Genomic DNA, 26482 nt, shown 5'->3' with positions numbered 1-26482 from the left:
AGATGGCTATAGCAGTTCCGGATGTCACATCCAGATAAAACAAGCTCTACGGGAAGGATCATCTCTTTTCTTCTTTCTCAAAAGCAAGAAAACTTTTCCCAAGAGCCTCTTGCAGACTTTCCTTTTATTTCCCATTGGCCGAAACTGGATCTCATGCCCATTCCTAAAACAATCACTTCCAATGGCAATGAGACTTACCATAACCAAGATTAGAATGGATGCTAGTAACTATCATGACCATCACTTTAGTGATGGCTGAATATATCAAGGAAGACAGGCCTTGGAGGATGGTATTATTTGGACTGGGGTAAAAAAAGATAGAAACACATAGGCAAAGGAAGGGATGTGTCTAACTGAAGAAAGTCGAACTGCAATCACACATTAAACACACTTTTAGGGATAAAGAATTCTTTTAAACTGTGCTGGAGTCATCTTCTGTTAACACAAAAATTAACTTACTATTCAACAGTCGGTAAATGCTAAGCATGCAGGAGTTGTTGTCCTCTCTTTAAGGGAAGGATTTAGGTTAATTACCAGTGGGGATAGTCAGACTCACCACTCACTCCTTGTCAATAGAGCTATCTCTGGGTTGAGAACATTCCATAATATGCATACAGATGCCTGTAGACTCACTGTCAGTATAAGTTGTTCCTTGAAGGTTTCTTCTCATTTGGGTTCGAGGTTTTACTCAAAAATCCACACACTCACAACTGGCCCTATCTGCAAATGAAAGCATGCAATTAGGAGGCAAAATGCTGCAGGGAGCAATTCCTTCCTCCCCCACCCACCTATAATTAACTGATCCGCATGAAAACTGAACTTAAACACCAGATTCACCAAGCCCCATGTTCAAACTAAGCAACCCGCATTTCAAAGGTTGTAATGTGCTCATTACACAGTCACCACCCGTTTCCCAGCATGTAATATTTATTGTCGTGTCCACAGTATACCAGGTGCAACTCTTACGCACCGAGCGAAATCCAACACACATTTATGTTTGGTGGCAGCACACAGGACTGGTCTGCACAGCGTGTTAAAGGAGAGCTGCCTACAGTTACAAATTAGAAGACTTAACATAAAAATCAAAATATCTGACCTCTCTTAAAAAAAACAGAAGATCTGGCAATACTGGACCCACCTTCCCACCTGGTAACAATCTGTTGGATTGACCAGCAGCTAATCCTTCAGATGGGATATGGGCTTTGCAGTTCTCCACAGATGTCATCACTCTCTTACATTATAAACCCAACTCGCAGTTATCTGTCTGGAGTCTGTTTGCATCTAAGCTTGCAAACTCTGCTATATATTTATAATAGCTCATGGGAAACATTTATTACTGTCAAAGCCAAGCCTGTTTTTCTGCCTTATGGATATAATATAGCACAGGAATAACCACACTGGCTTTGGAGTCAGAGGGCCCTAGGTTTGAGATCTAATTCTGCAAATAACTAGTTGTGTGATCTTAGGCCTATTTTTAACCTAAGATGTATTTCTTCATTTACAGTCCTTCGAATAAACATATAAGCACTTAACAAAGCCAACAAACAACAGGCCTAAAACCCAACATGTCAAGGCTGAACTGATGATCCCAAATCCATTGCTTTCTCAGTCTTCCTCATTTCAGTAAATTGGACTGGGATCCATGCAGTTTGTGCTGAGACCTCTAAGTCCTTATCATACACGCTCCCTCATCCTCCCCGAAAACATCACCAAAGTGGTTGATTCTCTAAATATATAATGTGAACTGATTCTTAGAATCCCATAAAAACCATAAAAACAAACAGCAATTCCTCCCTCAGAACTACTTTCCTGAAACTGCCTATAAATCCAACTATTTAAATAATGACAGTTTGAAATTTCAAAGTTCCATATTAGAAGGAATACTAGTATTTCATAAAAAGAAAACATTGGGGATGCCACATATCAAAGTGATGCATTACATTTTGTAAACTTACACATTTCTTCACATCTAAGCTGACAATGAACTAGGACGTTATGCTTAATCCGAAAATGTAATTAAGAAAACTGAAAGATGACCAAAACTAATGAGTGAGTTTAGGAAGGTTGCAGGATACAAAAATCAATACTCAAAAATCAGTTCTTTTTCTATAGAACACTTGTTCACTTACCCTACAACCCAGCCATTCCATTCCTAGGTGTTTACCTAAGAAAAATGAAAGTTTATGTCCACAAAAGCAGCTTTATTTGTAAGAGCCAAAAACTAGAAACAACTCAGCTGTCCACCAACAGATGAGTGGATACACAAAATGTGGTAAAGCCATTCAATGCATTACTACTTGCAACAAAAAATAATACTGGGACTTCCTTGGTGGTCCAGTGGGTAAGACTCCATGCTCCCAATGCAGGGGGCCAGGTTCAATCCCTGGTCGGGGGACTAGATCCTGCATGCAAGCCACAACTAAGAAGTCCACATGCTACAACTACAAGCCCACATGCCACAACCAAGACCTGGGGCAGCAAAAATAAATACACATTTTTTAAAAATAATAATAATATTATACACTCATTAACATGGATGAATCTCAAAATCATTATGCTGAGAAGCCATATCAAGAGTATACACTGTAGAATCCATTTACTTAAATTCTAGAATCTTGAGTGATGGAAAGCAGTTCAGTTGATTGCCTGGGAACAGGGGTAAGTGGCCAAGAGAAGAGGAAGAACCTATAAATGGCTAAAAAGCAACTTCTGGGGTGACAGATATTTTCATTACATTAAATGTGGTGATAGTATCACAGGCATATATATGTCACAATTTATCAACCTACTCACTTCCAATATGTGCAGTTAATTTTAAGTTTAAAACAAAGTAATTCACTGCACATTAATAATTGGTAGCAAGACTGATTAATATGAAAAGCAGAACCCCTTTAATGCGTTAAGTTTTGAAAATCATGGCCACATGTACACCTAAAACTAACGTAACATTGTTAATCAGCTATTCTCCAGTATAAAATTTAAATTCGTTAAAAAAAGATTTTTAAAAAAAAGAAAGAAAATTATGGCCACAATCTTTCTCTCTTCAGAAAATAACTCTTTCAAAAGTATATCTCATGCATGTAAATCAATTAAGTTAGAATACATCCTCACACTGTAAACAAATATAAACTCAAAATGGCTTAAAGACTTAAATATAAGACAAGACATCAAAAACTCCTAGAAGAGAACATAGGCAAAACATTCTGACATAAATCATACCAACGTGTTCTTAGGTCAGGCTCCCAAGGCAAAAGAAATAAAAGCAAAAATAAACAAATGGGACCTAACCAAGCTTATAAGCTTTTGCACAGCAAAGGAAACCATAAACAAAACAAAAAGACAACCTGCAGACTGGGAGAAAATATTTGCAAATGATGTGAGTAATAAGGGCTTAATTTCCAAAATATACCAACAGCTCATACAACTCAATAACAAAAAAACAACCCAATTGAAAAATGGGTAGAAGACCTAAATAGACATTTCTCCAAAGAAGACATACAGATGGGCAAAAAGCACATGAAAAGATGCTCAACATCACTAATTATTAGAGAAATGCAAATCAAAACTACAACGAGGTACCACCTCACACAGGTCAGAATGGCCATCATTAAAAAGTCTACAAATAACAAATGCTGGAAAGCGTTTGGAGAAAAGGGAACCCTCCTACACTGTTGGTGGGAATGTAAATTGGTGCAGCCACTATGGAAAAGAGTATGAAGGTGCCTCAAAAAACTAAAAATAGAGCTGCCACATGATCCAGCAATCCCACTCCTGGGCATATACCCAGACAAAACTATAATGCGAAAAGACACATGCACCCCTATGTTCATAGCAGCACTATTTACAATAGTCAAGACATGGAAACAACCTAAATGTCCATCAACAGATGAATGGATAAAGAAGATGTGGTGGGGCTTCCCTGGTGGCGCAGTGGTTGAGAATCTGCCTGCCAATGCAGGGGACACGGGTTCGAGCCCTGGTCTGGGAAGATCCCACATGCCGCGGAGCAGCTGGGCCCGTGAGCCACGATTACTGAGCCTGCGCGTCTGGAGCCTGTGCTCTGCAACAAGAGAGGCCGCGATAGTGAGAGGCCCGCGCACCGCGATGAAGAGTGGCCCCCGCTTGCCACAACTAGAGAAAGCCCTCGCACAGAAACAAAGACCCAACACAGCCATAAAGAAAGAAAGAGGGCTTCCCTGGTGGCGCAGTGGTTGAGAGCCTGCCTGCTAATGCGGGAGACGCAGGTTCGGGCCCTGGCCTGGGAAGATCCCACATGCCGCGGAGCGGCTGGGCCCGTGAGCCACAGTTGCTGAGCCTGCGCGTCTGGAGCCTGTGCTCCGCAGCGGGAGAAGCCGCGATGGTGAGAGGCCTGCGCAGCGCGATGAAGAGTGGCCCCCACTTGCCGCAACTGGAGAAAGCCCTCACACAGAAACGAAGACCCAACACAGCCAAAAATAAATAAATAAATAAATTAATTAATTAAAAAAAAAAAATTCTTAGCAGCATCTCACTGTTAAAAAAAAAAAAAAAGAAAGAAAGAAAGAAAGAAAGAAAAGAATGCTTAAAAAAAAAAAAAAAGATGTGGTGTATGTGTATGTATATATATAATGGGATATTAGCCGTAAAAAAGAATGAAATAATGCCATTTGTAGCAACACGGATGGACCCAGAGATTACCATACTAAACAAAGTAAGTCAGAACGAGAAAGACAAATACCATGATATCACTTATATGTGGAATCTAAAATACGACACAAATGAACATATCTACAAAAAAGAAAGAGACTCGCAGATACAGAGAACAGACTTGTGGTTGCCAAGGGGGCGGGAGGGTGGGGGAGGGAAATACTGGGAGTTTGGGATTAGCAGATGCAAACTATTATACATAGGATGGATAAACAACAAGGTCCTACTGTACAGCACAGGGAACTGTAGTCAATATCCTGTGATAAACCATAATGGACAAGAATATGAAAAAGAATAGATATATGTGTGTAACTAAATCACTGCTGTACAGCAGAAATTAACACATTATATATCAACTATACTTCACTAAATTTTTGTTAAAAAGTATAATATCTCAATGCTAAAGATCAAAAACATAATTACTGATCACAAAGAAAACATGCATCAAAAATAGCACTCTAACTAACCTAGTATAATATGGCATGGGCAAAAAGGAAAAGTGGTAAATTTCAACGTTATTCATTCAATTGTAGTCCACAAAGCACGTCAGTATTTCATCACATTGGTAGCAATTAGATTAAAAAATATCAAGGCATTTCACTGTCAACCCAAAAGACATTTTAATATATCATTTGATACACTGGCATTCATCTGGGTATCACTACTAAAATGTACTTTGGATTCTGCTTAGAATTAATGCAGTCATGAAATAAGATTCAATTTACTTGTTAAATGCTGGCATGGCTTGGTGCTTTTGTACTATATTAAATGCCACCTCTAACCCCATCCACCCGTTATTTATATTGAAGAGACAGAGCAAACTGCATTACTTCCTGAGCTGAACTTAACCATTAAATTTCAGACAGCATCAAAACTGCGTACTCCCATCACCACCCAGAGATTTCTATTCTCCAAGTTAACCAGTCTCAGTTCCACTGTACTGCTATGAAAAAAAGGCTGAATCTTCAAAGAAATGAGTTAACAGTGCTACCTTTCAATACCTTTAATGGCTGTCACAGAGAAAAATCATAGTAGTTCTGCATCATCCCAAATGGCAGAACTAGAGTGAATGAGTAGGGGCTATATGTTCTATCTGAGGCATTGCTGCCTAAAGGTGGGATGTCCTGCCTTGGGATACCTATCATCCGAGGCTGGGATATTAAGACAGTGATTCAAAAGTCCCAAAGACAATAAAATAAAATAAATAAAATAAAGTTTTAAACGTTAAAAAAAAAAGTCCCACGGCCAGTTGCCTTAGTTCAAGTTTATGATTTCTTCCAATCCTCAGATCATCTTATGAACTTAAAAATAAAATCTATTCTTAAATGCCCAAATCCACTGCAATTCGAAAGTCTGCAGTTTAAGCTGATCAAACTAATAAGAAGCTAAAGTCCTAAGTCTTACAGTAACATTTTTGTTTACTTTCCACTTTTCCCCAGTGGATAGTGGCTTACATCATCATTCCTTGACCCTATAAAATTACTCTAATTTTTTAACTTTTTATTTATTACTCTAATTTTGAAAGAAAAATGTGCTAAATATGTGTCCCATTTCCTTGCTCATTTAATGTCAAATGTCAATTCCTTTTTCTTCCCAAAGAAATATACATCTAACAGGGATAAAGATCTGTAAGAAATCTAGTTCAATGTCCTCATTTTACAGACTCAGAAAGGTAAAGAAATTTGCCCCAAATCTCGTAACTAATCAGTATAATGCCTATTAGCACTGCAATAAATCACTGCCATTTATTTCCTCTATAAGTACACTGTAAACAAATGCATATGACCATTCACTTAGGTTAAGTGAAGGAAGGAAGCAAGCAAGCAAGAAAGCAAGAAAGAAAGCAAGAAAGAAAATAGGCTCTGGAATCAAACTGTCGAAGTTTGAATACTGGCTCTGCCACTTGTTAGATGTGTTGACTTTAGGCAACTTATTCACCATGCTTCACTTTCCTAAACTGTAAAATGGGTATAATTCATAAGGCTATTTTGAGGTTTAAATTAGGTTAATACATGTAAAATGCTTGAAACGTGGTCTGGCACAGAGTAAGCCATCAGGAGTGTGAACATCAGAAGGGGAATGGGGTTTAAAATATGATATAACCTTATGAGAGTAATTTTCTCAGCAAGTCAGAGGACATTTTAAAATACATATACAGGGACTTCCCTGATGGTCCAGTGGTAAAGAATCCACCTTACAATGCAGGGGATGCAGGTTCAATCCCTGGTCAGGGAACTAATATCCCACATGCCACGGGGCAACTAAGCCCGCATGCCACAACTACTGAGCTGGCGCACCTCAACTAGAGAGCCCAAGTGCCACCAACTACAGAGCCCACGTGCCTCAACTACAGAGCCCACGTGCCTCAACTACAGAGCCCACGTGCCCTGGAGCCTGTGCGCCACAAGTAGAGAAGAGAAAACCCACATGCCACAACTAAAGAGAAGCCCGCGCGCTGCAACGAAAAAGTTTAGGATATAATAACTTTTAAAACGACTTTGAAGACTAACAAATATTTGGTTTCTGATTTATACATGAGGAAAAGGGAAAGGCAAGGGAGAATTTTAAAGTTTTAAAGTTTCCTAATGTTTCACAGAATTGTAATGGCTATGAGTACAAGAAGAAAAACTCCTGAGAAGAATGGCGTGAAAAAAAAGACTTTGTCCTCTCTGCTGTACCTTGAGGTTAAACTGATCTGGAAAGGAAGCTATTTTCTCAGGAGTGAGAATAAAAATGCAAAAAGAGAATATAAGGTATTCTTATTTTTTAAAAAGCACATAAAATGTCTAAATTAGTAACTCACTGTCATGTTTAACTCATTACTACTTACAATGCCCATACTCTCATTTTACAATATTTAGAGAGAAAAAAATTATTTTCACTAAAACATCCGCTTTAATAAATATGTTGCACTCTTCAGTATGATTTTATTCAGCGATATGGGATGGTTTTTTCTCCCCATAAGAAAAACTTTTATAGTAAGAGCTTTTAAAAATAAACTAAACTTGTATCTTTCTATACAACTTTCCAAAACACTTCTACATATATGAAACGCTGTTAATAGCGAAGCAACTTAAACTGGAAAGCCTGTTATGGGTTGAATTGTGTCCCATTCTCTCTCACACCCCCCAAGAAAAGATATGTTGAAGTCCTAACCCCCCAGGACATCTGAATGTGACCTTATTTGGAAATAGGGTTGTTGCATTTATTAGTTAAAATGAGGTCATACTGGAGTAGGGTGGGCCCCTAAATCCAATATGATCAGTGTCGTTATGAGAAGCTGGCATTATGAAGAAGACAGAGAGGCAAACGGAGAAAACCACATGATGACAAATCAGAGATTGGATTATGCACCTGCAAGCCTAGGAATGCCGAGGATTGCCAGCAAACCACCAGAAGCTAGGGAGAGGCAAGGAAGGATTCTGCTCCAGGTTTCAGGAGGAACATGGCCCTGCTGACATCCTGATTTTGGACTTCTAGCCTCCAGAACTATGAGGCAAGTTTCTGTGGTACTTCATTATAGAAGCCCTACGAAATGAATACAGCTTCCATTTGATTAGAAGAGTGAAAAAAGTCAGACAAATCTAAATGCTACAGTCATGATCACTACAACCCACTACCCAAACAAAACAGGATTTTGGCCTTGCTCTGGAACAGTCACTGTCAACAAGGTCTCCAGCTCATCAGAAGTGAGTCCATGTTTCTATTAACTATCCCATTTATTCACTACCTAGGCTAGACGGCTGTCTAGGCCACTAGGTTTTATAAATGTATGTGCTTTTCCATCATTTTCTAATTGGACAGTTTTCCATGTTCTTATTTTACATCTTACTTACTTATTTTGACTACGTCATAACATATAGTAAAATGGGATATAAAGTGTTTCATCCTCACTCCCTGTCCACAAATCATCCTTCACTCCGAAGACAACCATTATTAACAGTTTTTTTAATGTATCTTTCCATTGAGATTCCATGCATTTAGGAAAATATATCATGTATGTGATAGACACCAATGGTAACATATTCTGTGTATCATTCTGCATCTTGTTTCTATCACTTCACTAATCTTTGTAGATCATTCTGTATATGTAGGACTTATTTGTTGTACAGCATTTCACTATATAGATGCATAATATATTCAACCAATCTCATAGAGATGGATATCTAGGTTGCTGCCAGTATTTACCTTTATCACAAATGATGCTGTAATGGCTTTTTATCGTCTTCATTGAGTCCTTTCTTTGCCATTCTATTTAAAACTGCAATCCCCTGTTCCCTAGCCTGGCAGTCCCCATCTTGCTCCCATGCTTTATTTTTCCTCACAGTGCTTTAAATTTTTTTGGCATTCTATATATACATTACTCACTTATTACTTTTCTTCACCAGTAAGAACATAGGGTTTTACGAAGAGACGGATTTTTGTTTTCGTTTGCAGCCGAACGCCTAATTCCTGAGTGCCTGGCACATAGTGAGAGCAGTTAAGTATTTATTGAATAACTCAATGCCTTTATTTAATCCCACAAAAGAAAAATATACATGATAACTAAAAAGTACAATACATCTTCCCCTTCAAGGCAACATAAGCCATAGCTCCCAAACTGATCAGTAATTTGTCCTTTTTATTTTGTATTAATTTTCTATATTTTGTCAAATGAGATTGTTACATTTTAGTTTGATCCAGATTTGATATACCCTGTGAACCCTCGAGTGCCTCAATTTAATTTAGCCTATTTGACCAAGGATAATGTTTCCTGGTCCTTCAGAATATTAACCCAAATAGCAGGTACTTAACTGAGTCTCTGCTTCCTTATATTTAGTGGCCCTCCTACACTAACAATGTCATTAACACGCAATTTCTCCTACCAGCTGTGCTTTTTCAGTCATGAGAGAGTGACTCAGTATGGTATTATTTCTGATAAATACAGAGGGGGCTGAAATTTCAACTTATCTTGAGAAAGTACATGTTTCATTTGTCCCAACTGCCTTCATAAGGAATTAAGATGTGGTAAATTGTGTCATTCTCTTGCAGAGAAATCAGTCTGCATTTCAACTGGGCCCTGGCACACTAGGGCCTAATAGTAAAACAGTCACTGACAAATTGTTCATTGGGGATGGGCAGGTGGAAATACTTTAAAGAAAAATAAGAACAAAAGGAAAACAGGTTCTTACTCATTCTTAGATTATTAAAATCTGACAAGTCTGGGGACTTCCCTGGTGGTCCAGGGGTTAAGAATCCGCCTTCCGATGTGGGGGACGTGGGTTCAATCCCTGGTCAGGGAACTGGGATTCCACATACCGCGGGGCAACTAAGCCCGCATGCTGCAACTACAGAGCCCACGTACTCTGGAGCCCACATGCCGCAACTACAGAGCCCACACGCTCTGAAGCCCATGTGCCGCAACTACAGAGCCCACATGCTCTGAAGCCCGCACCACAACTACAGAGAAGCCTGCATGCCACAACAAAGAGCCCGCACACCGCAACGAAAGATCCTGCGTGCCGCAACTGAGACCCAATACAGCCAAAAAAATAAATACTTAAAAAAAAAAAAATCTGACAAGTCTGCAACTTGTACTATAAAAATCTCTATGTGTTCAACTATTCAACATTCAAATTTATAAGTATATATATTATTATTATTCAGTATGAAGATCTCCATTTTAAAGAAGCTTGACAGTCAATAGTTTGTTCCAAGAGAACATGGCAGACTGATTTCCTAACAACTTTAATTCTACCCATTTCTGCACAAGTACAACCAACCATGTCTGCGACCAAAAGCCAAATAACCCCTAAACTTAGCAAAGGAATCATTAGGAAGGTTCATGGGTACTAGGTCATGTTTATTACAAGAGCACTTTGTAGGGTTCTTTGTGCTTAAGAGCAGAAGGGAAAAGATATATGAAACTGCAAGATGGGACTTCCCTGGTGGTCCAGTGGCTAAGACTCTGCACTCCCAATGCAGGGCGCCCAGGTTCAATCCCTGGTCAGGGAACTAGATCCCACATGTCCCAACTAAGGGTTTGCATACCACAACTAAAACATGCCGCAACTAAAGATCCCGCACACAGCAACGAAGATCCTGCGTGCCACAAATAAGACCCTGCATAGATAGATAGATAGATAGATAGATAGATAGATACACAGATACATAGATAAAAAAAATTTTTTTAAATGTTAAATTCTGTTAAAAAAGAAACTGCAAGGTTAACTTAGATGTAAATGACAATCTTGATCTTACCTGCATTTCGAAATTGGATTACTGAAAAAGATAATACTTCATATTTTTTTAAAACAGTTATGGGCATATAACAATAATTTGGAGACTTTTTAAATGAAAAAATAAGTGTGCTGGACTGCTTATGAAGGCTTTCCCCACACCCAAAAGTCTTTATATTGATCCATGTTTCCTTCTAACATGTTTAAGGTTTTCTTTTTTACGCTCAACTCTGGAAAACCAAAAATTTATCTTGGTGTCAAGTGTGATGTAAAGATCATTTCCTTTTTTTTCTAATTCTTCTATTTTAATAATCACTTCCATGAGGTTCTGATTACTACATTCATTGGTTCATGGACTACTGTAAAAACCACTCTGTTTCATCATAAAGGTCAGTTATAAATTTGTCAAACAAAGCTTTCAAGGCAAAATTTAAAAGTAAATGAGATAATTTACTTAGAAGGATAAATGCACAATACCAATTAAAGCAGAAGATATACTGTTCCCCTAACTCAAGGGTCTTCAATCCAGTGTAAGGTTTGACATTTGGCAGGAGGTACTTGGGTCTGGACAGTTTCAGGAAATCAACTTCCAGATCTCCAACTTCCTCCTGTACTCTTTTCTAAAACTGATGGGCATCATTCTCTTTTTTTCTACCTTCCCTTTCACAATAGCTCTTACACATTATAGAAGAAAGTCATACTTCTAACTCATCTCAAAGCTTAGTAAGGTACTTTGCTTCAAGAAATCTCCAGTGCACCAAAGGGATAATAACTGGGAGGATGAGGAGGAATCTCATGTAAGCAAAGCACGAAATACTGAAACTAACTCATGGCAAGACTCTTTACCTAATGAACCAATTAATGTTTGAATTCAGAAGTGAAAGTAGTTGGTCCAGTGGTTGTTCAATGCAGACGTTGTCATTTTAGAATTAAAAGAAAAGGGACTTCCCTGGTGGTGTGGTGATTAAGAATCTGCCTACCAATGCAGGGGACATGGGTTTGATCCCTGGTCCGGGAAGATCCCACATGCCTCAGAGCAACTACACCCGTGCGCCACAACTACTGAGCCCGTGCACCAAAATTACTGAAGCCTGTGCTCTGCAACAAGGGAAGCCACAAGAAGCCCACGCACCACAAAAAAGAGTAGCCCCTCCTCGCCACAGCTAGAGAAAGCCCACGCGCAGCAACGAAGACCCAACGCAGCCACAAAAAAAAAAAAAAAAAGAAAAATCTGAAAAAGAAAAAAGATCATTTCTGACAAGAAAACATACCGAATCTAGCTGGTTGACAATGAGAACTAACAAGTTCTATAGCAACATTTTCCTTTAAAGTGAATAAGCAGAACCCACAGGGTTAGGGTTTTTGGCAAGTAGTGTTTATATCTTGTAATCAACTGACACATACAGTATTTCAAGTTCAAAATAGGCACTGCCTAATTTCTTCACAGAATTGCAACAAAAATTTTTACAATTTGTATGGAAACACAAAAGACCCCAAAAAGCCAAAGCAATCTTGAGAAAGAAAAACGGCGCTGGAGGAATCAGGCTCCCTGACTTCAGACTATACTACAAAGCTACAGAAATCAAAACAGTATGGTACCAGTACAAAGACAAAATATAGATCAATAGAACAGGATAGAAACTCCAGAAATAAACCCAAGCACCTATGGTCACCTAATCTATGACAAAGGAGGCAAGAATATACAATGGAGAAAAAAAGACAGTCTCTTCAATAAGTGGTGCTGGGAAAACTGGACAGCTATATGTAAAAAATGAAATTACAACACTCCTTAATACCGTACACAAAAATTAACTCGAAGTGGATTAAAGACCTAAATATAAGGCCAGATACTGTGAACCTGTTAAGAGGAAAACATACGCAGAATACACTCTGACATAAACCACAGCAAGATCTTTTTTGATCCATCTCCTAAAATAATGAAAATAAAAACAAAAATAAACAAATGGGACCTAATTAAACTTAAAAGCTTTTGCACAGCAAAGGAAACCATAAACAAAACAAAAAGACAACCCACAGAATAGGAGAAAATATTTGCAAATGAAGTAACCGATAAGGGATTAATCTCCAAAATATACACAGAGCTCATGCAGCTCAATATGAAAAAAACAAACAACCCAATCAAAAAATGGGCAGAGGGGCTTCCCTGGTGGTGCAGTGGTTGAGAATCCGCCTGCCAATGCAGGGGACATGGGTTCGAGCCCTGGTCTGGGAAGATCCCACATGCCGCGGAGCAGCTGGGCCCGTGAGCCACAACTACTGAGCCTGCGTGTCTGGAGCTTGTGCTCCGCAACAAGAGAGGCCGCGATAGTGAGAGGCCTGCGCACCGCGATGAAGAGTGGCCCCCGCTCGCCGCAACTAGAGAAAGCCCTCGCACAGAAACAAAGACCCAACACAGTCAAAAATAAAAATAAAATAAATAAATCTATTAAAAAAAAAAAAAACGGCAGAAATGTCCATAGATAAATGCATAAAGAAGATGTGGCACATATATATAACGGAATATTACTCAACCATAAAAAGGAACAAAATTGAGTTATTTGCAGTAACGTGGATGGACCTAGAGTCTGTCATATAGAGTGAAGTGAATCAGAAACAAAAACAAATACCATATACTAACACACATATGTGGAATCTAAAAAACCAGTACTGATGAACCTAGTGGGAAAGCAGGAATAAAGACGCAGATATAGACCACAGACTTGAGGACACAGTGGGGGAAGGGGAAGTTGGGACGAACTGAGAGAGTAGCATTCACATACATAACTACCAGATGTAAAATGGATGGCTAGTGGGAAGTTGGTGCATAGCACAGGGAGATCAGCTCAGTGCTTTGTGACCACCTAGAGGGGTGGGATAGGGAGGATAGGAGGAAGGCTCAAGAGGGAGGGGACAACTTCCCTGGTGGCGCAGTGGTTAAGAATCCACCTGCCAATGCAGGGGACATGGGTTCGAGCCCTGGTCCAGGAAGATCCCACATGCCACGGAGCAACTAAGCCCATGCACCACAACTACTGAGCCTGTGCTCTAGAGCCCGTGAGCTGCAACTACTGAGCCTGCATGCCATAACCACTGAAGCCTGCGCACCTAGAGCCCATGCTCCACAACAAGAGAAGCCATCGCAATGAGAAGCCCGCACACCTCAGCGAAGAGTAGCCCCTGCTCACTGCAACTAGAGAAAGCTCGCTTACAGCAACAAAGACGCAACACAACCAAAAATAAATAAATAAATAAATAAATTTCTAAAAAAGAGGGAGAGGATATGCGGATATATGTATACTTATACTGATTCACTGTGCTGCACAACAGAAACTAACACAACGTTGTAAAGCAATTATACTTCAAAAAAAGATTTAAAAAGAAAACAAGGATGGGATGCAGGGAAGGCTTTGAGAATAAACAAACGAACAAATAAAAAAAGAGGCAGAAGATCTAAATAGACATTTCTCCAAAGAAGACATAAAGATGGCCAAAAAGCATATGGAAAGATGCTCAACAGAAACTAACACAACATTGTAAAGCAATCATATTCCAAAAAAGATTAAAAAAAAAAAAGACAAGGATGGGATGCAGGGAAAGCTTTGAGAATAAACAAACAAACAAACAAACAAAATGGCAGAATATCTAAATAGACATTCCTCCATAGAAGACAAACAGATGGCCAAAAAGCACATGAAAAGATGCTCAACATCACTAATTATTAAAGAACTGCAAATCAAAACTACAATGTGGTACCACCTCACACGGGTCAGAATGGCCCTCATCAAAATATCTACAAACAACAAGTGCTGGAGAGGGTGTGGAGAAAAGGGAACCCTCCTACACTGTTGGTAGGAATGTAAATTAGTATAGCCACTATGGAGAACAGTATGGAGGTTTCTTAAAAAGCTAAAAATAGAGAGCAGACAGCAGAAGCAAGAAGAACTACAATCTTCCAGCCTGTGGAACAAAAACCACATTCACAGATAGACAAGACGAAAAGGCAGAGGACTATGTACCAGATGAAGGAATAAGATAAAACCCCAGAAAAACAACTAAATGAAGTGGAGATAGGCAACCTTCCAGAAAAAGAATTCAGAATAATGATAGTGAAGATGATCCAGGACCTTGGAAAAAGAATGGAGGCAAAGATCGAGAAGATGCAAGAAATGTTTAACAAAGACCTAGAAGAATTAAAGAACAAACAAACGGAGATGGGGACTTCCCTGGTGGTGTAGTGGTTAAGAATCCGCCTGCCAATGCAGGGGACACGGGTTCAAGCCCTAGTCCGGGAGATCCCACATGCTGCGGAGCAACTAAGCCCGTGTGCCACAACTACTGAGCCTGCACTCTAGAGCCCGTGAGCCACAACTACTGAGCCCACATGCCACAACTACTGAAGCCTGCGCGCCTAGAGCCCGTACTCCGCAACAAAGAGAAGCCACCGCAATGAGAAGCCTGTGCACTGCAATGAAGAATAGCCCCCACTCGCCACAACTAGAGAAAACCCACACTCAGAAATGAAGACCCAACACAGCCAAAAATAAATAAATAAATTTATTTAAAAAACAAAAAAAGAGACGAACAATAACTGAAATGAAGAGTACACTAGAAGGAATCAACAGCAGAAAAACTGAGGCAGAAAAACGGATAAGTGACCTGGAAGAAAGAATGGTGGAATTCACTGCTGCAGAACAGAATAAAGAAAAAAGAATGAAAAGAAATGAAGACAACCTAAGAGACCGCTGGGACAACGTTAAACGCAACAACATTCACATTACAGGGGTCCCAGAAGGGGAAGAGAGAGAGAAAGGACCTGAGAAAACATCTGAATAGATTGTAGTCAAAAACTTCCCTAACATGGGAAAGGAAATAGCAACCAAAGTCCAGGAAGCGCAGAGAGTCCCAGGCAGGATAAACCCAAGGAGAGACACGCCGAGACACATAGTAATCAAATTGACAAAAATAAAGACAAAGAAAAATTATTAAAAGCAACAAGGGAAAAATGACAAATAACATACAAGGGAACTCCCAAAAGGTTAACAGCTGATTTCTGAGCAGAAACTCTACAAGCCAGAAGGGAGTGGCACGATATACTTAAAGTGATGAAAGGGAAGAACCTACAACCAAGATTACTCTACCCTGCAATGATCTCATTCAGATTCGATGGAGAAATCAAAAGCTTTACAGACAAGCAAAAGCTAAGAGAATTCAGCACCACCAAACCAGCTCTACAACAAATGCTAAAGGAACTTCTCTAAGTGGGAAACACAAGAGAAGAAAAGGACCTGCAAAGACACACCCAAAACAATTAAGAAAATGGTAATAGGAACATACATATCGATAATTACCTTAAATGTGAATGGATTAAATGCTCCAACCAAAAGACACAGGCTCACTGAATGGATACAAAAACAAGACCCATATACATGCTATCTACAAAAAACCCACTTCACACCTAGGGACACATACACACTGAAAGTGAATGGATGGAAAAAGATATTCCATGCAAACGGAAAGCAAAAGAAAGTTGGAGTAGCAATACTCATATCAGATAAAATAGACTTGAAAATAAAGAATGTTACAAGAGACAAGGGAGGACACTACATAATGATCAAGGGATCAATCCAAGAAAAAGATAAAACAATTATAAATATATATGCACCCAACATAGGAGCGCCTCAATACATAAGGCAACTGCTAACAGCTATAAAAGAGAAAATCGACAGTAACACAATAATAGTGGGGGACTTTAACACCTCACTTACACCAATGGACAGATCCTTCAAAATGAAAACAAATAAGGAAACAAAACCTTTAAATGACACAAAAGACCAGATAGATTACACTTTCTTCTCAAGTGCAAACGGAACATTCTCCAGGATAGATCATATCTTGGGTCACAAATCAAGCCTCAGTAAATTTAAGAAAATTGAAATCATATCAAGCATCTTTTCTGACCACAACACTATGAGATTAGAAATGAATTGCAGGGAAAAAAACGTAAAAAACACAAACACATGGAGGCTAAACAGTACGTTACTAAATAACCAAGAGATCGCTGAAGAAATCAAAGAGGAAATCAAAAAATACCTAGAGACAAATGACAACGAAAACATGAAGATCCAAAACATATGAAATGCAACAAAAGCAGTTTTAAGAGGGAAGTTTATAGCTATACAAGCCTACCACAAGAAACAAGAAAAATCTCAAATAAACAATCTAACCTTACACCTAAAGGAACTAAAGAAAGAAGAAAAAACAAACCCCAAAGTTAGTAGAAGGAAAGAAACCATAAAGATCAGAGCAGAAATAAATGAAATAGAAACAAAGAAAACAATAGCAAAGATCAATAAAACTAAAAGCTGGTTCTTTGAGAAAATAAACAAAATGGTTAAACCATTAGCCAGACTCATCAAGAAAAAGAGGAAGAGGACTCAAATCAATAAAATTAGAAATGAAAAAGGAGAAGTTACAACAGACACCGCAGAAATACAAAGCATCCTAAGAGACTACTACAGGCAACCCTATGCCAATAAAATGGACAACCTGGAAGAAATGGACAAATTCTTAGAAAGGTACAACCTTCCAAGACTGAAGCAGGAAGAAATAGAAAATATGAACAGACCAATCACAAGTAATGAAATGGAAACTGTGATTAAAAATCTTCCAACAAACAAAAGTCCAGGACCAGATGGCTTCACAGGTGAATTCTATCAAACATTTAGAGAAGAGCTAACACCCATCCTTCTCAAACTCTTCCAAAAAACTGCAGAGGAAGGAACACTCCCAAACTCATTCTGAGAGGCCACCATCACCCTGATACCAAAACCAGACAAAGATACTACAAAAAAAGAAAATTACAGACCAATATCACTGCTGAATATAGATGCAAAAATCCTCAACAATATACTAGCAAACAGAATCCAACAACACATTAAAAGGATCATACACCATGATCATGTGGGATTTATCCCAGGGACACAAGGATTCTTCAATATACGCACATTAATCAATGTGATACACCATATAAACAAATTGAAGGAAAAATACCATATGATCATCTCAATAGATGCAGAAAAAGCTTTTAACAAAATTCAACATCCATTTATGATAAAAACTCTCCAGAAAGGGGGCACAGAGGGAACCTATCTCAACATAATAAAGGCCATATACAACAAACCCACAGCAAACATCATTCTCAATGGTGAAAAACTGAAAGCATTTTCTCTAAGATCAGGAACAAGACAAGGATGTCCACTCTAACCACTATTATTCAACATAGTTTTGGAAGTCCTAGCCATGGCAATCAGAGAAGAGAAAGAAATAAAAGGAATACAAATTGGAAAAGAAGTAAAACTGTCACTGTTTGCAGATGACATGATACTATACATAGAGAACCCTAAAAATGCCACCAGAAAACTACTAGAGCTAATCAATGAATTTGGTAAAGTAGCAGGATACAAAATTAATGCACAGAAATCTCTTGCTTTCCTATACACTAATGATGAAAAATCTGAAAGAAAAATTAAGGAACACTCCCATTTACCACTGCAACAAAAAGAATAAATACCTAGGGAGACAAAAGACCTGTATGCAGAGAACTATAAGACTCTGATGAAAGAAATTAAAGATGATACCAACAGATGGAGAGATATACCATGTTCTTGGACTGGAAGAATAAATATTGTAAAAATGACTATACTACCCAAAGCAATGTACAGATTCAATGCAATCCCTTTCAAATTACCAATGTCACTTTTCATAGAACTAGAATAAAAAATCTTAAAATCTGTATGGAGACACAAAAGACCCCGAATAGCCAAAGCAGTCTTGAGGGAAAAAAACAGAGCTGGAGGAATCAGACTCCCTGACTTCAGACTCTACTACAAAGCTACAGTAATCAAGACAATATGGTACTGGCACAAAAACAGAAACACAGATCTATGGAACAAGATAGAAAGCCCAGAGATAAACCCACACACCTATGGTCAACTAATCTAGGATAAAGGAGGCAAAGATATACAATGGAGAAGAGACAGTCTCTTCAATAAGTGGTGCAGGGAAAACTGGACAGCTACACGTAAAAGAATGAAATTAGAACACTCCCTAACATCATACACAAAAATAAACTCAAAATGGATTAGAGACCTAAATGTAAGACTGGACACTATAAAACTCTTGGAGGAAAACATAGGAAGGACACTATTTGACATAAATCACAGCAAGACCTTTTTTGATCCACCTCCTAGAAAAATGGAAATAAAAACAAAAATAAACAAATGGGACCTAATGAAACTTCAAAGCTTTTGCACAGCAAAGGAAACCATAAATAAGACGAAAAGACAACCCTCAGAATGGGAGAAAATATTTGCAAACGAATCAATGGACAAAGGATTAATCTCCAAAATATATAAACAGCTCATGCAGCTCAATATTAAAGAAACAACCCAATCCAAAAATGGGCAGAAGACCTATACAGACATTTCTCCAAAGAAGACATACAGATGGCCAAGGAGCACATGAAAAGCTGCTCAACATCACTATTAGAGAAATGCAAATCAAAACTACAATGAGGTATCACTTCACTCCAGTTAGAATGGGCATCATCAGAAAATCCACAAACAACAAATGCTGGAGAGGGTGTGGAGAAAAGGGAACCCTCTTGCACTGTTGGTGGGAATGTAAATTGATATAGCCACTATGGAGAACAGTATGGAGGTTCCTTAAAAAACTAAGAATAGAATTACCATATGATCCAGCAATCCCACTACTGGGCATATACCCAGAGAAAACCATAATTCAAAAAGACACATGCACCCCAATATTCCTTGCAGCACTATTTACAATATCCAGGAAATGTCCTTTCACAGAGGAACAGACAAAGATGTGGTATATATACACAATGGAATATTACTCAGCCATAAAAAAAGAATGAAATAATGTCATTTGCAGCAACATGGATGAACCCAGAGATTGTCATAATGAGTGATCTAAGTCAGACAGAGAAGGACAAATACCGTATGATAGTGCTTGTATGCAGAATCTTAAAAAATGGTACAAATGAACTTATTTACAAAATGTCAATCGAGTCACAGATGTAGAAAACAAACTTATGATTACCAGGGGGGGGGGGAAGTGGGGGGTGGGGGATAAATTGGGAGATTAGGGATTGACATATACACACTACTATATATAAAATGAATAGCTAATAAGGACCTACTGTATAGCACAGGGAACTCTTCTCAATACCCTGTAATGACCAATATAGGAAAAGAACCTAAAAAAGAGTGGATATGTGTATAACTGATTCACTTTGCTGCACAGCAGAAACTAACACAATGTGAATCAACTATACTCCAACAGAAAATAATTTTTAATGCAGTGCCTATAATTATCTTTCCCCTCTCCATTTCAGAAGTAAAATTCACAAGAATCAGAGTTATTCCACACTACAATTATGAATTAAAAATTTGATGTAATTATGAAGCATTAAAAGTTCTTGTAACAGTAGTCTGAAATGCTATTTATAACATAATTATTGGCTCAACATAAAATAGTAACATTCCTAACAGTGAATGACATTGATTTTCTTGGCTGAATAAATTTACATCAGTTAACATACACAGCTAAAGCTATGGTCATTTTTTCTACTTTTTTTCTTTTACTCTGATAATAAAAGAAATATACGCTTGTGAAAAGTATGAAAAATATAGAAAATTTTTAAAAATTTGATAATCACCATCTCCCAAAACTACATACACTGAATAACAGCTGTACATGTACAACCTTGTACCTACTTTAGCACTCTGACAATCACTTCCTCCTGAAACTCTCCAAAATAAATTACTAATAGATAGTACATGAGATGTACTTAATTTAACCCTTCCTCTTTACTATAAAATTAAGTAATTTTCAATTTTTCTTCAATATAAATAATGCTTCAGTGAACATTTTTGGATAGAAGGCTTTTTTTCACGAGAAAAGAAACATGGTCAATCCATACAAAGGAACACTATTCAGCTACAAAAAGGAAGGAGTACTTACACATATTAAAACATGGCTGAACCTTTACACACTAAATGAAAGAAGCCAGTTATAAAAGGCTACATATTTCCTATACTGTTGGTGGAAATGTAAAATGGTGCAATCACTTTGAAAAACAGTTTAGCAATACCTCAAAATGTTAAACATCAAGTTACCTTGTAATCCAGCAATTCTACTCCTAAGTATATACCTAAATTAAAACATACGTCGACACAAAGTTGTATATAAATGTTCATGGCGCCATTATTCATAATAGCCAAAATGTGGAAACAACCCAAATATCCATTAATTGATGAATGGATTGACAAAATATGGTATATATCCAGACAAATGAGTAAACATTCAGCCGTAACAGAAAATGAAGTCCTGATAAATGGTACAACAGAGATGAACCTGGAAACATTATGCTAAGTGAAAAAAGCCACTCACAAAAGGCCACATATTGTATGATCTCATTTATATAGAATGTCCAAATGAGGCAAACCCAGAAAGACAGAAAACTGATTAGTGGTTGCCAGGCACTGGGAGGAAAGGAGGAATGGGGAATGACTGCTAATTTCTTTTGGGGATGATGAAAATATTCTAAAATTAAATAGTGGTGATACTTACACAGAACTGATTATATGCTTTAAAAAGGTGAATTATGATTTATGAATTACAATTCTGACACCAACTGTGATGTGTAGAACACACCAACACCAAGCAATTCTCCAACACCAACTGGGGGTCTTATAATTCAACTCAATTCTGACAAGATGTACCTAGAGATAACATCACATCCCATAAGTTAAGGGCTCAGTCCTACGAGACTTCTCCCCTACCCCTTTCAGAAGTCAATCATAAACCCAGGTTGTCACCTGTGCTTCTGAGGGTCCCATGAAGCTCTTCTCAGGTTCAATTAATTTGCCAGATCGACTCACAAAATTCTGAGAAACATTTCACTTACTAGACTACTAGTTTATTTATAAAAGGATATAATTCAAGAACAGTCACGTGATGCACAGGGCAAGTAATGGGGAAAGGGACACAGGGTTTCCATGCTCTGAGCACTCCACTCACCCAGCACCTCCACATGTTCACCACCCAAGATGCTCTCCAAACCCTATCTTTTTAGGTTTTTGTGGAGGTTTCATTACATGGGAATTTATTGATTAAATCATGGCGTTGGTGATTCAACCTCCAGCCCATCTTTCCTCTTCAGGTCAGAGGGGTGAGACTGAAAGTTCTAACCCTCTAATCACTCTTTTGGTTTCCTGGCAACCAGCCCCCAACCATACAAGCTTTCCATATTCGTTCATTACCATAACAAAAGACACCTTTACTGCTCTCACTGATAAAATCCCAAGGGTTTTGGGAGCTCTGTGCCAGAAACAGGGACTAAAACCAAATAAATATTTCTTATTACAAGTCACACTATCTCAATAAAGCTGTTACAAAAAAAGGAAAATAACATTCTCCCTCAAAAAAAAAAAAAAAGTGGGGGGTGGGGGGGGAAGGTTACTTCCTTAAGGAATACTCTTGCAGGCAGAAATACTACTCTTTGATATATGCCAAACTGCTTTCACAAAGGGTCCTACAGAGTTATACTCTCTCCAGCAATGTAATGATATTTAGTACCTATGTCGCTGTACTCAGGTGAAAGAGCACCATTTCCTAAATCTTAAATCTGATAAGAGAAACTTGCTATTATTATTAAAGTTGAACATTTTTTCCCTATTCTAGTCATATTTTTCTTTTGAAAAGGGTCAGCTGGTCAGCTGTTAGCCTTTAACATAGACATCTTTATGCGCAATTGTTACACACAAATGCTTCTATTTCTCATTAAACAGAGAAATTACTTTCTTACCATTCTGGCCAGAAGTAATGAACTCATCCTGAGTTCTACTTCAACTTTTAACTTTAAAGCTTTCCTTGAGGTCAAAATACTTTTTTAAAAAGCTGCAATAACCACTCTCCCCCTCAAACAGGCAGATTAAAAGGACACTACAATATGAGTCCACCTGGGTTACATGTATTTCCAGTTTCCTGACTGCAATTCACTTTTAAGCTAATTGCCCCAAATGACTTGCAGAGATATTTTCAAACAATATGGCGCAGTAAAAAGGAAAAACAGTTATTAACACCTTCTACAGGCCAAGTACTTAATGTGTGCTTCATAACAAACCTATTACCCTCAGTTAATCTAAAAAGAAAATAAAAGTCACCAAGGGTAAGATCCTGCCATACAGCAGATACACAGCAAAATTAGGGATCAACTAAGGTACACCTAATTCTAAAGTCCACATTCTTTCTACCACTTTACAGTGCTTCCGAAGCTCACTGACTCTGAATGTCAGACAAGACTTTAAACACTAGTTCTGCCATTTATGGTGTGACTATTTCTAAGCTTCTTTAGTGTGTATGTACCATTTTTACAAAAACAGAGTTATTATTCAAAAAATAAATATAAAAATGGGAGGCTTAAAAATTCACTGTAAAATGAAACTGTTCTTAAAAATACCAGTTTTTTAAAGAGCAAGATGTATGGAATAATTCTAAACACTTTTCTTGAATTTATATCAAGATTCACTACACCTTCCAACAAGCAGAAGCTCTTGCATATCCATTTACAAACATGTGATCACTCGGTGAAAAACATTTTTTAGGGGCTGATTGCCAATCTCCACTTTAGCCAAACGAATGCATCATTTCTCAGTAGAAAAAAGCCACATCAACTACATTGCTTTTTATTCTCCTGTACCACATGAGAAATGTTTTCAGCAATATATGCACCATCCAGGAAGTAGCACTGCGGGGTAACAGAAGTAGCTACTTTAGCTACCTACCTAAGAGATGATGACTGCAGGACCTGGTGAGCAAGCAGTAATACAACACAGAAGAGGACAAGGTCAAGAAGAATAAAAACAAAGCAAGAAATCGTTTACCCTAGGTAACGGATACCACTGTGGTCAAGGAAAACTCAGTTAAATTACACAACTCTTACAGGACCCTTGATTAGCTTAAAAAACTGCTACTTTAAGACCCAAACATCTACTTGACAAGATTGGGACTGATTTCCAAAGGATACTATACACCAGTAACAATTCCACAAGGATTTTCAAATTCATGAAACAAAAAACAACTCAAATATTAAAACAAGAATTCTTATACTAAAATTTTCTTTTTCCAAGAACTCCCACACTTTTCATATAAAAAGGGCAGCATTATCTAATAAAACTAACATAATTTAGATAGATGGAGCCCTTCAATAAAATACATTTTTCTTTTAAAATTATTTTAATATTAAAGCATCAATAGGACTTGGGGCAGACCAAAAAATAGGAACTTACCTACAGCCCCCTAATTTACTCTAGGGGTATTATTAAAATAATTCTACTGTACACAGAATCATGTACTGTTTTCCTTAGCGGCTATAATACAATCAGGCTATTGTACAATAGTAAGAGTGTTCTTAAGAAAAAAATTACTGCTGAAGTAATTCTTGTCGAGGTAACTTTCCACATTCTACTCTCCATAAACACCACTGTTTTTTTTTTTTTTTTTTTTTTTTTTAAAGTTCTTTTTTTTTTTTTTTTAAAAGTTCTTTTTTTTTTTTTTTTTTTTTTTTTAAAGATTTATTTTTTTATTGATTAATTGATTGATTGATTGCTATGTTGGGTCTTCGTTTCTGTGCTAGGGCTTTCTCTAGTTGTGGCAAGTGGGGGCCACTCTTCATCGCGGTGCGGGGACCGCTCTTCATCGCGGTGCGCGGGCCTTTCACTATCGCGGCCCCTCCCGTTGCGGGGCACAGGCTCCAGACGCGCAGGCTCAGTAATTGTGGCTCACGGGCCCAGCCGCTCTGCGGCATGTGGGATCTTCCCAGACCAGGGCTCGAACCCGTGTCCCCTGCATTATTGGCAGGCAGATTCTCAACCACTGCGCCACCAGGGAAGCCCGACACCACTGTTTTTAATCACAACTTTACTTACAGCTTTACAGTGTATCAACAAAATTTCCACTTTGTAAGATCCTTTCAAACTGAAATAATAAAATGTAATGCTTTTATGATCACAGTATTTGGTAAAGTGAGATGTTGTAGAACAGTATGTGTACTAAGATCTTGCTTTTGTGGAAAAATGTTCACTGATTTATCTGGAAGGACACATCAAAAATTACTAGTGGTTATCTTAGGATTATGGAAGTGCTTTTTTCTTTAGCTTATATGTGTATTCTGATGTTCTGCATTAAACACAACTTATTCATTTTTTAGTGCTTGTGCATAAGACACAGGACAATCTGAGTTAAAGAAACCTGTGTGCCATATTTTATTCAATATTACCAATTCAAATTCACATATTCAGAGTTAACATGATGCAAATGTTGCTCAAGAAATGTTAGTGAAATCTCCTCAGCCAACAAGGTTCAGTTTTTAAACAATAAATTCCCTCAGACAGGAAAATGGTGCTTCTAAGAAAGAAGTAACTTCATGTCTGTTTTTAAAACTGAGGTGTAAAGGGGCTTCCCTGGTAGCGCAGTGGTTGAGAATCTGCCTGCCAATGCAGGGGACACGGGTTCGAGCCCTGGTCTGGGAAGATCCCACATGCCACGGAGCAACTAGGCCCGTGAGCCACAACTACTGAGCCTGCGCATCTGGAGCCTGTGGTCCGCAACAAGAGAGGCCGCGATAGTGAGAGGCCCGCGCACCGCGATGAAGAGTGGCCCCCACTTGCCGCAACTAGAGAAAGCCCTCACACAGAAACGAAGACCCAACACAGCCATAAATAAATAAATAAATAAATAAAAATTAAACTCACAGCCCAGTCGCCAGAAGGCTGATGGAGGAAAGAAGAAGTAGAGGGAGAGAGAGGGAATAAGAATTACAGTGACTGTAACTTACTAAGTGGGTCTGTCCTGGCCTGGAGTACGTAGTGTTACTTCTAAAAAAAAAAAACAAAAAAAAAACAAAAAAAAAAAACTGAGGTGTAAGGGTGGAAAATGGCTTGGAATGCCCAGGTGACCATAGATAGGGAAGACCATAGGGAAAAACTAATGACACTAACACTTAAGAAGCAAAACAAATCATTTCATCGATTTGGAGATACTGATTTATAGAAGAAATCACGGAGAAGCAAGTAAATAATCAGATAGTAAGTAAGCACTTAAAGGATGATAATGGCCAAAGGAAAAAAGAAAAAGCCAAGAAAAAACTGAACACATATGTATCCATGTAAATCATTCTGAAAAGCATATTAAAAAAAATTATCTAACAATTTATAACTCAAATTGAATCAGCTCTGGTTTCTTCACCAGAAAAAGAACATCTTTCAATGGGCTTAGCACTTAATTGCAGAGCCAAGAACACCCTTAAAGATGTCTCAAGCAGATGTGTCTGCTTTGAAATGAACTAGTTAAAAACTTGGTATATCGCTAAGCAATTAATATACAAACATATAAATAGACAATCTTTACATATTAAATCAATCTAGAAAAACACACAAGGTAAAGCACTGAGGTAATTTTATGGACTCCCACGAAGAAATTATCTTTAAACCGAA

General features: G+C 38.1%; 1 protein-coding gene across 1 annotated transcript in view; it reads right to left on the bottom strand.

Moving 5' to 3' along the window:
- Positions 1-588: 588 nt before the first annotated feature.
- The window catches only part of LYRM7 (LYR motif containing 7), a 128419-nt gene continuing 102525 nt past the window's right edge, over positions 589-26482 (bottom strand). The window contains exons 6-7 of the mRNA XM_028168102.2: positions 2130-2164; positions 589-720 (exon numbers count right to left, since the gene is read on the bottom strand). The gene's annotated coding sequence lies outside the window, so the exon portion shown is untranslated. The remainder of the gene's footprint in view (positions 721-2129; positions 2165-26482) is intronic.

Source organism: Balaenoptera acutorostrata, chromosome 2 (assembly GCF_949987535.1).
Source record: "Balaenoptera acutorostrata chromosome 2, mBalAcu1.1, whole genome shotgun sequence".
Lineage (NCBI taxonomy): Eukaryota > Metazoa > Chordata > Mammalia > Artiodactyla > Balaenopteridae > Balaenoptera > Balaenoptera acutorostrata.
The sequence above is the reverse complement of the archived record's forward strand: the minus strand, read 5'-3'. Positions and strand labels throughout refer to the sequence as shown.